This window comes from Micrasema longulum, unplaced genomic scaffold (assembly GCF_059751315.1).
Source record: "Micrasema longulum isolate JH-2025_06_02 unplaced genomic scaffold, ASM5975131v1 h1tg001562l, whole genome shotgun sequence".
NCBI lineage: Eukaryota > Metazoa > Arthropoda > Insecta > Trichoptera > Brachycentridae > Micrasema > Micrasema longulum.
Window position 1 is genome coordinate 129201 of NW_028278745.1, and position 10851 is coordinate 140051.

A 10851-nucleotide genomic window follows, 5' to 3' on the forward strand; every position below is an offset into this window, starting at 1 on the left:
GTAAATTATGTAAAGCTGCGACAAGCATTATCGACAAAATCATGTTTGGACATGTAGAATGAATGGACAGCCAAAGAACGGCTAAGAATATTTACAATGCGAATGTTGATGGATGCAAAAATAGAGGACCGAGAAAGACATGGCATGACCAAATCCAACAAATACTTGAAGATGGACATGGTCAAAACTTGAAATAAGTCGGCGCGCGTGCAAGAGAAGATGTATGAATGTCGAAGGAGCGAGATCTGTATGCAAAGATAGAGTGATGTGGCGTTCTATTCTCTCTGCCTACCCCTGCGGAGAAACGGCGTGATGGTTTGTTGTTATTGTTTTGTTCAAAGTGAGTTTTCATTGTTAAAAATGTAGGAAATTTGTTGGAATGTATGCCTCGTAATAACTTTCCATTTTTTTCATAGATAGCCTTGTTTTCTTGAAAAAACGTATCGACATGTCGCATGTCGGTAGAGCCGACTTTCCCATACCAAAGTAGATACAGATGATAGAACAGTTAAGTATACCGTCTCGATATATACCTACAGATGAAGATAGCGTCCATAATCGAGGCACTGGAGCATTTGGGAAAGCTCGAAAAGCTCCAACAACATGCTTCTCCAAGCCACTGCAGGGTGGAGCCACTCTCCCTTGTTTGAGCGGTGAATTCAAATGCTGAGACCGCCATGAGAACACATCGTCATGATTGTAGAACGACGACGCATTTGATTTTCTTCAGCTTTAAACGCGGTGTAAATATTATTTCACATGTCACAATAGGGTATTATCACTCGGGAGGAATATCGGATTTAACCTACTCTACAAATAAAAGATTTAAAAAAAATTCTCCTAGTGTTTATATAAACCCTTAAAATTAATATTTTCATTCATTATTTTCGTTCAAAAAATAAGGTCTTTCTAAAACGATCGTTTCTCAAGTTGGTATTGATTTTTTTCACAGAAGTTCACAAGTAATGCATTCATTTTAAGGTTGGTAATGCCATAGGCCACAGATAGAAATATAAGGAGAGGTGTCCATGCATTTTATATTAAGCCCCCCCGTTACCCACTCCTCACTCCAGTTCCAAGCACCGACAGATGAAAGTGAAAACGGATTATATCTTACATCTCGAATTTCTTTTATTATTTTATGGTTTTCAACCTCTTCTAAATATTAATTTATTATGATAATAATAAATTGAATTATCAATTTATCATGAAAATTATAAATCGCAACTCGTAGCGTTTGATAAGTGACAGAACGCCGAAAATGTAAACAAACGACACAGAAAAAGGAATTTATCTACAAAACTCTATAAAATCCATAGACATTGATGAAAACAATCTGATGACGTCACAAGACATCCGAAGACGTCATACTTGATGACGTCACGAATTGTTTGTTTTTGGCACCAGTCAAATTACTAGAATTTAATCCTTTATATCTTCCTTATTTATTAACAGATTTTAATAAGAATAGTACTGATTGGCTTGTGATATTTTAGATTAAATTATTAGCTAATAAAATAACCCATGATAATTGCCCATTGTATAAACACAAAAGTATATCCTTTGATACGTGGGTTTAATATATGCATATTTTTTTTTAAACGTGGAATATAAAGTGTGTTTTTTGTAATACAAACAAATTACTGATGATACTGCATTATTTTTCGACTGTACAGGTTATTCAAATAATATTTCTACATACAAAAGTGAAAAATGTCTGTAAATATATCTGTATGTACTTATTTATATGCACGCCCAGTAGGCCTTTTTAAGTACAATACAAATTTAACATATGATTTAAAAATAAATAAAAAACCTTGTAATATTAAGAAATTATTTAATACCTTAAAGAAGGGATATGGAAGTCTAGGCATCTACAGGGCTTATGGGCTGTCATCGGCTGGTTTAAGTGGCCACTTCACAAATTGTATAATTTAAATAATAAAAATAACTTCACACTGTTCTCTTTTAGGTATTTAATTAGATAACTACTACTGGAAAGAACACGTGAAGACTGTTGTCGCTACAATAGAAAAGGTTTTAGGCGTATATATTGTTGTGCTATATTTAGTTATAAAGGTGCTAAACTTGCTTTGTTTCTTTGTTGTTCCCAATAAGTGTTATTTTCTAAATGTAATATTATTTATGTCCTGAATTGAGTTGTTGTAACTCCCGGGAATGTAATTCAACGTACTTGTAAAATACTTTGTGTTATATGATTTATAAATCAAAAAATTCATTGAAAAAAATAAGCAGTTATGTATTTGTATTAGATAAACTGAATAAAATAGCTAACAATGATTATGTATGTTCACTTATTATGAATATGTTTATTAAATTTTGAAATATGGTATTATTTTTTGGGTAACTCTACTAATGTAAAGGGTGTTTTTAAATTAAAAAAAGATGTGTAAGGAAAATGGTAAATGCCGATTACCTGGTAACATGTAGACCAATTTTTATTAGAGAAAAATTAAGAACGGTGACGCGCATTTATAAAATGGAACTTAGTCTTATTGTTAAGTCAATAGCCTAATATTTTAATACAGAAGAAAAAAAACACTTTCATAACACCAGAAATAAAAGTAAATTAAAAATGACAAAACAATAATTTATAAAAAAAAACTCATTTAAAAGCAAAAGACAGTCAAGATTTTACTACAAATTTGCCTGAGAGATCGCATTTTGTCAGCATTCAGCCAACTTTTAGCCAACTCTCATTCAACAGCTAGCCTAATTTCAATCAACAGAAGGAAGAATTGAAGAAATATGGATGTTTAAACATGTGAATGTTACACAGTGTGTTGGGTGGTTACTTAAACCAGCCAATGACAACTCGTAAGACCTGTTAATTAACACTTTTGTAGAGAACATCCATTCTGAAGTACATAAATTACGAATTGAGTGTAGAGTTCTAGGTAACAAGAGAGCAAATAAAAAGGCTCGGGAATACAGTGGTTCGAAAATTACTTTTTTTTTAATTTCAGATCGCCATAGTGCACAAAAGTTGCCATTGGTATAGACGTGAAAAAGGCATGAATGATTATTGTTTTGTTAATTTTTCTTCCAGTCGCGCAATGCCATCGAAGTAAGCAAAAAATTGTGAAAAACCTTAATTTTTTTAAGCACGCCAAATGGTTTTCATTGCGTTCCTATACCATGAATTAACAACTTAATCAAACAAAATTATGTGAAATCTATATATATATGCACTTATTATGCATTTGTTTCATATCTTCCGGTCGCGCAACATTTTTTTTTTGGCAAAATTTCAAAATTTATTTATTTATGCTTTATTAAGTTAGTTCATAACATCTTAAGAACTAATATAAACTTTTGATAACATTACAATTTTTTTATCAAAATTTCTCAATAACATATTTTTTCAAATAAATTTTAAATATTTCATTTTTTCTATCTCCTTTATTTCTTCAGGTAACTCATTGTACAGCTTCAATACCTTGTACAATGAGTTTTGAGATTCTGTTTTTCTCCTCATTGGTAATCTTATTTTTTTTATCCCTTGTTTCATATGCATGACATTGTTGATTAAATTTTATTGTTGTTTTTATTTTATTCATCCCCTTAATTATTTAATGTATGAAAATTACTACATTAAATTTAATTTGCTGCTTTACTGTGAGCAAGCCAATTTTTTGTGCATTCTTTCTACATTAGAATAGATATTTCTTTTGAATATAATCCTCATCGCCTTATTTTGAATAATTAGTATTTTTTTAATTTCTCCTGCACTACATAAAAAAAATTGACTGTTTAGTATATTTTAAACATACGACTTTTAGAGATGAAACCGTTGAATTTTGTTGAGAGCATGAGTATTATTACTGCACTACTAAGGTTTTAGAATAAGCTATTTCAGTAGGGGTATACCGGAAGACTCCAATGTTTTTAGCATTAATAGAATCTGAATATATGAAGAAAGCTAATGATTGTAGACAGAGCTGGCAGTCTCCTAAGGACAAGACAGATGCAAGACCTTGAACTGATAGATGAATTTGTGTACCTCGGCTCGCTCATCTCTAATAACGACAGTTGCAGACCTGAGATTGGTCGCAGGATTCAAATGGCCAAAGAAGCAATGAACTGTTTGGAGAAGATTTGGCGAGATCGAGGTATATCAATAAACACAAAAAAGCGGTTGATGGAAGCCCTGGTATTCCTATATGGGGCTGAAACGTGGACAATGCGTGCATACGAGAGGAAGAGGATCGATGCATTCGAGATGTGGTGTTGGAGAAGGCTGCTGCGAGTGCCTTGGACAGCCAGAAGGACGAATGCATCGATACTGGAAGAGCTCCATATTACAATTCGTCTATCAGTGGTGTGTTTGAGAAGGATACTGTCTTTCTTTGGACAAATTGCTAGACGTGAGCCAGACAATCTAGAAAAGGCAATAATGTCTGGCCGAGTTGAAGGTAGAAGAAGCCGGCGTAGAATCCCATATAGATAGACTGACCAAATAAAGGTGGCTACGAGGCTAAAATTTGATGAGTCAGTTCGTCGGGCTGAGGACAAACTGGAGTGGAACAGACTAATCAGAAGTGTTCATGGTGATCACGATCCTCAACATTGAGGGGCCGACTTGGAAGAAGAATATGAAGAAAATTACATTCATAAATCAGTTTTGCAAAAAATGTTCCTTTAGCTTTGAGTTACAGATTTTAGTATGGAATAACATTAAATCGATATTTTTTTCACAAAATTTTAATAAATTACATTTGTTTTAAGCTCGTGGAACTAATTAATTATTATTTTGTGAGCGTTTAAGAGGAAACACGGTCTGGCATTTCTTCATACAAACGTATGCCCGTATTTTCTCCCTGGACTATGATACTAGCGCGGGGTTTTTTTACACAATGTAGATATTTACTTTTGGCGTGTCGTTTTGATTTTTTGATAAATTGATTTTTATAGGAGCTAGGACTATCCAAAAACACATAAAAGCACCCAGTTTTCTTTGCCATCATCGTGAGTATGTTTGCATAAAGAAAAGTTAAACCGCGTTTCCTTAAGAATTATTCTTAAATCCAGCCTGTCAACAAAATTTTGGACATACTTGAATATTAATTATACTAAGTTTTGTTAATCACTCATAAACAAATATTTTCCCGTGAAAAGTTACACAATCCTTTTTAAATGTTTGTTACGCCTGGCTGACGGTCGAAGAACACTAAATACGCGTTGGGCATGACTAAGTGTTTGGGCTTGAGTTAAGTGTCATATTTCTTTAGGGCTCAAGACATGTATTTGTTTATTAATATGTCAATGAAAAATACACATAAATCTGTGGCTTGGATCAAAAAGGATTAATGTCAGATTTCATATTTTTCATGACACCGTTTTGTGGAGAGTTGATATCAATTGAAAAACTTGTGTATTTAACTATTTTATACACACATACATGTCTTGTAATGTTTTTATCAATATTTGTGTTCAAAGACGTCCAAAAATGCATGATAACGCCACAAAATGGGTTGATAATTACTCATCTGTTTAAGATTGTGTGTATTTTTAATCGAACTTTTTAAAGAAGTCCCTATATGCTTAAAATGACAAGTATATGAAGCGTGCATATTGCTTGTGACAACATACTGATTAGAAACCATGTCTGTAACACAAAAAAGTAGCCAGAAATTAAAATGCACGCAACAATCCATGGAAAGACAGATGCTCGGTGTATGTCTAAGAGACAAAGTAGGAAATTAAGAAATAAGGCGCCGAACCAGAGTCGTGGATATCATGTATCGTGCAGCAACATTGAACTGGCAGTGGGCAGGACACTTGGCAAGGCAAAATGATGGCAGGTGGACACCCAGAATAATACAGTGAAGACCATGGACAAACAAAAGAAGTGTCGGAAGGCCACAGAAAAGATGAATCTATGATATCGCCTCTATTGCCGGTAAAACATGGATGACAAAAGCGGGTGATAGGAAGGAATGGAGACGTTTGGAAAAGGCCTTTATCCAGCAGTGGAGAGAATAAGGCTGAAGAAGAAGAAAAGAAGAAGAAGAATATTAAGATTTTTAATACTTATGGATCCAAGGCACAGAAATATCAATCCCCCTGTATATTTTTCTACCTTTCGCATCGAACTGTTCTTTTTTATCTAGAAAAAATAAGGAAAATAGTGTCAATTTATGATATCGTGCGTATTTACTTTTTTTATATGGTAACACGTCACTTTTTTGTTTAAAACAATATATAATGCACTATGTCATGGGTATTCACAGAGGAAAACTGCAGTAACTGTGAATATTTAGAATCGTTTATGACCTTTACGTAGCGATAAAAATATCAACTACCACCGTTGTGTGAGTGTTTTTTGATGCGATAGCAAAAAGCAAAAAAACTGAAAAAGAAAATCTTCTGAAGAGAAGTCCATCTTGTAGTGAAACAGTATATCCTGTGTCCAGATAATGTATGTAAATATCAATAATATATTTTTTTTAAAGGTATTCAATGTTATTTTTCGGACTATTATTCTTAATATTGTAATTCTTCTTCTTCTTTTGGTTCCTCTCCCCGATGGAGGTTGGAAATCATCATTGCCATTCTTACTTTATTGGCAGCTGCTTTGAACAAAGACTGAGTGCTGCAATGGAACCAGTCGCGCAAGTTCTTAAGCCAAGAGATGCGCCTTCTACCTGCACTGCGTCTTCCTTCAATCCTTCCCTGTAGAATGACTTGTAAAATTTTATATTTTTCGCCTCTCATCACATGCCCAAAGTACTCAAGTTTTCTTTTCTTTATGGTCTTCAGTACCTCTTTATCTTTTTCCATCCGTCGGAGAACATCATCGTCTCGGACTCTATCCACCCAGGAGATATTTAATATTCTCCTGTAGCACCACATTTCAAAGGCTTCGATCTTTTTTGAAATGTTTTGGGTGAGTGTCCACGTTTCGACGCCGTAAAAAAGTACTGAGAAGACGTAACATCGAGTAATGCGCATTTGGAGGTCTAAATTAAAGTCTGTACTGCAAAGAAGGTCACGCATCCTGAAAAAGCAGTCTCGCGCCACTTCTATTCTGACTTTGATCTCTTGCGAGTGATCCCATTTATCATTCAGCCAGCATCCTAAATATTTATATTGATGAACTTGCTCAATAAACTGCGCTCCAAGTTTTAAAGTCATTGGGAAAGTTTGTGGCTTTTTCCGAATAACCATACATTTAGTCTTGGAAATAGTCATCTCTAGCCCTTTATTCAAACTTGCCGTGTGAACTTTGTCCAATAATAGTTGCAGGCTTTCCATACTATCTGCTAGAAGGACAGTATCATCCGCGTATCAGATATTGTTTATAATTTGTCCATTTATGCTAATGACGTTTGTTACTTCTTTTAGCGCATTTCTAAAAATAGCTTCCGAGTGCATATTAAAAAAGAGAGGAGACAGAATGCATCCTTGCCGGACTCCTCGACATATGTCTATATCCGATGTCAATTCATCATCCACTTTCACTGCAGCTTTTTGATGCTAGTATACGTTACCAATTATCCTTATATCTCTAGAATCTAGGTTGTTCATTTTAAAATTTCCATTGTTATTAGATAATATAATATTAACTAATGTTAGTACACAACCACTAGCTGGTGCACAAACTTTATCCTATTATAAGTATTGCTCCACCCAACATCGGGAGAAACGTAGCAGCGGACACAGAGAGGCACAAACAGACCCATGACCCTAGACACCCCCTTCACGACCATCGAATGGCTCCTCCGAGATTGGGATCGAGAAGAAGTTTCCTCAAAGTCACAACTAACTCGGAGACCTCTGCAGAAAATCGCAGAGAAGATCTGCGGAGAGAGGAACTCGGTTTAGTACTTACAGCCAATCTGCCAAACAAAATGGATTTTTTACCCTTGAAAATAGACGCACTGTATCTGAATTATGGTATTTACATAAATTATTAAATAATAAAGTAGACTCTTTTAACCTACTCTCCAAAATTAATCTTAATGTCCCCTTTCGCGTGACAAGAAATAGCATTAGTTCCATCTGCCAGTCTGTAGCACTAACTACAATGCTTTTTTTTCATCTATAGATATATTTTACATAGCCCTTAATTTATTTAAAAATAAATTAAGACTCCTTATTTCTAGCTGCGATACGATCCCACTTACTATCTAATGATGCTCACACTTACACACACCTGAACATTTACTCTTCCACTAATACACATTAACACACATCTACACTTACTCTCATACAAATACACATAAACACACCCTTTTGTCGTAACACAATTTAATACTATATATTATTTATATATATATTTATATATCTGTTTATATATATATATATATATGGATAATTTAAATAGCGCCGTTTTTGTGAAAATTACCTCAAGGGCGCTGTAGAATAAATAAATATCTCATCACGTCTTGTAGCTACAGAGCGCATGGACGGTTGGGATTCTTGTTCCTCATCTCCAATTATGATATACAGGAGCTAGATTACAGCACGTCTTGCAGCTACAGAGCGCATAAACAATAAGAAATCTAGCCCCTATTTGCATTTTTTTTTATTTGACAATAAAGTTAAGAGATTCAGTGATATATAAAAAACAAATTTATAAAAATAGAAGTTATATAACAAAAAGTTTTTCAGCCACTGAGCGCATGGACGGTTGGAATTCTAGACCTCATTTACTCAATTTGGATATTTGATAGTTGATAACATTTACCTTTTGAAGCTAGATTACTAATCGTCTGGCAGCTACAAAGTGCATGGACGAGTGAAATTTTGACAACGTAAAATTATCAATAAATTTACAAAAACAAACATTGAGCATAATAGTAAATTTGTTAAGTGTTCGTGCTTAGAAGTAAACAATAAAAAACTAAACAAATAAAGCACTTCAACACTATGGATAACATAACAGATAAAAATATCCGAAGGGTAGCTTTCGTAGATTTTCGGTAGTCACTCACTATGTATGATTCTTATTTAGAAACTTGTATTTTTGTTAATGTTACTATATCATTGTCGACTGTTTGTTTCTTTAAAGTAAATAAATAGGCTCTGGATAATGCCATCCGAAAGCACAAACACCGCCCACAATTTGGACTTTTCTACGTCGAAAGTTCTCAATAAACCAAGGGTAGGGGTGTCTAGGTGCAAATACAACCAACGGAGGTGGGGTTTTCTGGAGGGAGATGACATGAACTGCGATTGTGGATGCAGGATGATCCTCATCTGCTGCGGTGCCCACAAATGCGGTTAACTTGTGATGATAATGATTTGAGGATGGCCACAGACAAGGCTATTTCTGTCGCTGCACACTGGAGTGGCAAGGTCTAAAGTCCGGACCCGACAAGCAAGTAAGAAAGCTGACTTTTTATGTCTACCGGTTTCGAGACGTATAGGTAACGCAGCCTAGGTTGAGGCCACCACAATACTCACACAGATGTACATCTTTAATAAAGAGTGTTCCTTTATCGTTAAAATTATATTTTAAATAAATAAAATTATTATTATTTATTATTCAATTTATTTATCCAAAAGAAAACGTTTTTTATTTCAAAGTTGTGGTAAAGTTTTTTCAATTCATGTTAAAGCTTAATTATTTTTAGTTATTATATTTCCATGTAAATAAACAAACGAAAAAATATTAATAAATAAATAAAAAAGTGGTTAGAGCGTTTGACTGCCAAACATTAGGTTAACATGAAATATTTATTAACGGTGGTTTTTCAATGTTTTTTGTTAGCGATAATTCGTGTTAATGTGGAAATATTTATCTATGAATTCTTAGAACTATTTACTTTTTGTATTTTTTATTAGTTATTTTGTTTAAATGCGAATAATATTTTAAAATCTGCAGTGATTACTAAAACCCGGATAGCTCGTAGCAATGCCCTATCCTCATCCGACAAATGGTTAATGTATCTGTTTTGTTAAGCAAATTTTTCTTAAACCAAAGACATGATGCGATATTAGGTTAAATGAGAGCGTAATGTTTTTCTTTTGAAATTTTGGAGGTGTTCCATTTGTGAAACTAGCTAGAAGACATATCAATATTTGGGATTGTCAAAAGATCGTCGGCTGGGTAGTTGGAAAAATTTGTACATCCATTTAATACAGATCCCTTATCTGAAGAATCGGCTTTTTTATTACCTGGACTTCCATGATGGCTGGGAATCCAGGGAAACCTGAACATTTTTTTGTTTCATTAAGTATAACTTTTCGCAAATTTGAAAGAGGGCGTATTATTATTATGGATAACTTATACAGCGCCATTTTCGTAATATAATACCTCAAGGGCGCTTTGCAAAATGATTTTATAATAAATCAATTTAATTTCAATTTTTTTAATTTGTAATTTAAGAAAAACAATGTACTTTGTCATCACATGCTAAGGATTTATTTAAATGATTTAGAGAACAAGTGGGTTTTATGTTGTTTTCCTCAACATGACTTCACCCTTACAGTTTCGCTCCTCTGCTGGAAGAGCATTCCATGCGCTAAGGCCTGCGACCGCAAATGCGCGTTTGCCGAATTTAGTTGAATCAACGAACTAGTAAAAGGAGAAGTATAAAAATTGGAAAATAGTTTTCAAGCGTTGCCTAGTGGGAGAAATGGTTCAGCCGGATGAATCTCACCCACATGATAAAGGTTTCGGCTCTTTTCAGATCTTTTCAGGTTCAGTCCCTGGTATCTAAATTAAGACAACTGTATCATGTCTTTAGCTCGCTCAGAAACATCCTGGACGTTAGCACTCTTTAAAATGTCTACTTTGCGCTTTTTCAATCGTTGGCTGCTTATGGCATAATTGGCTGGGTAGGTTGCTCGACAATTGTCATGAACCCTCTAATCAAGACG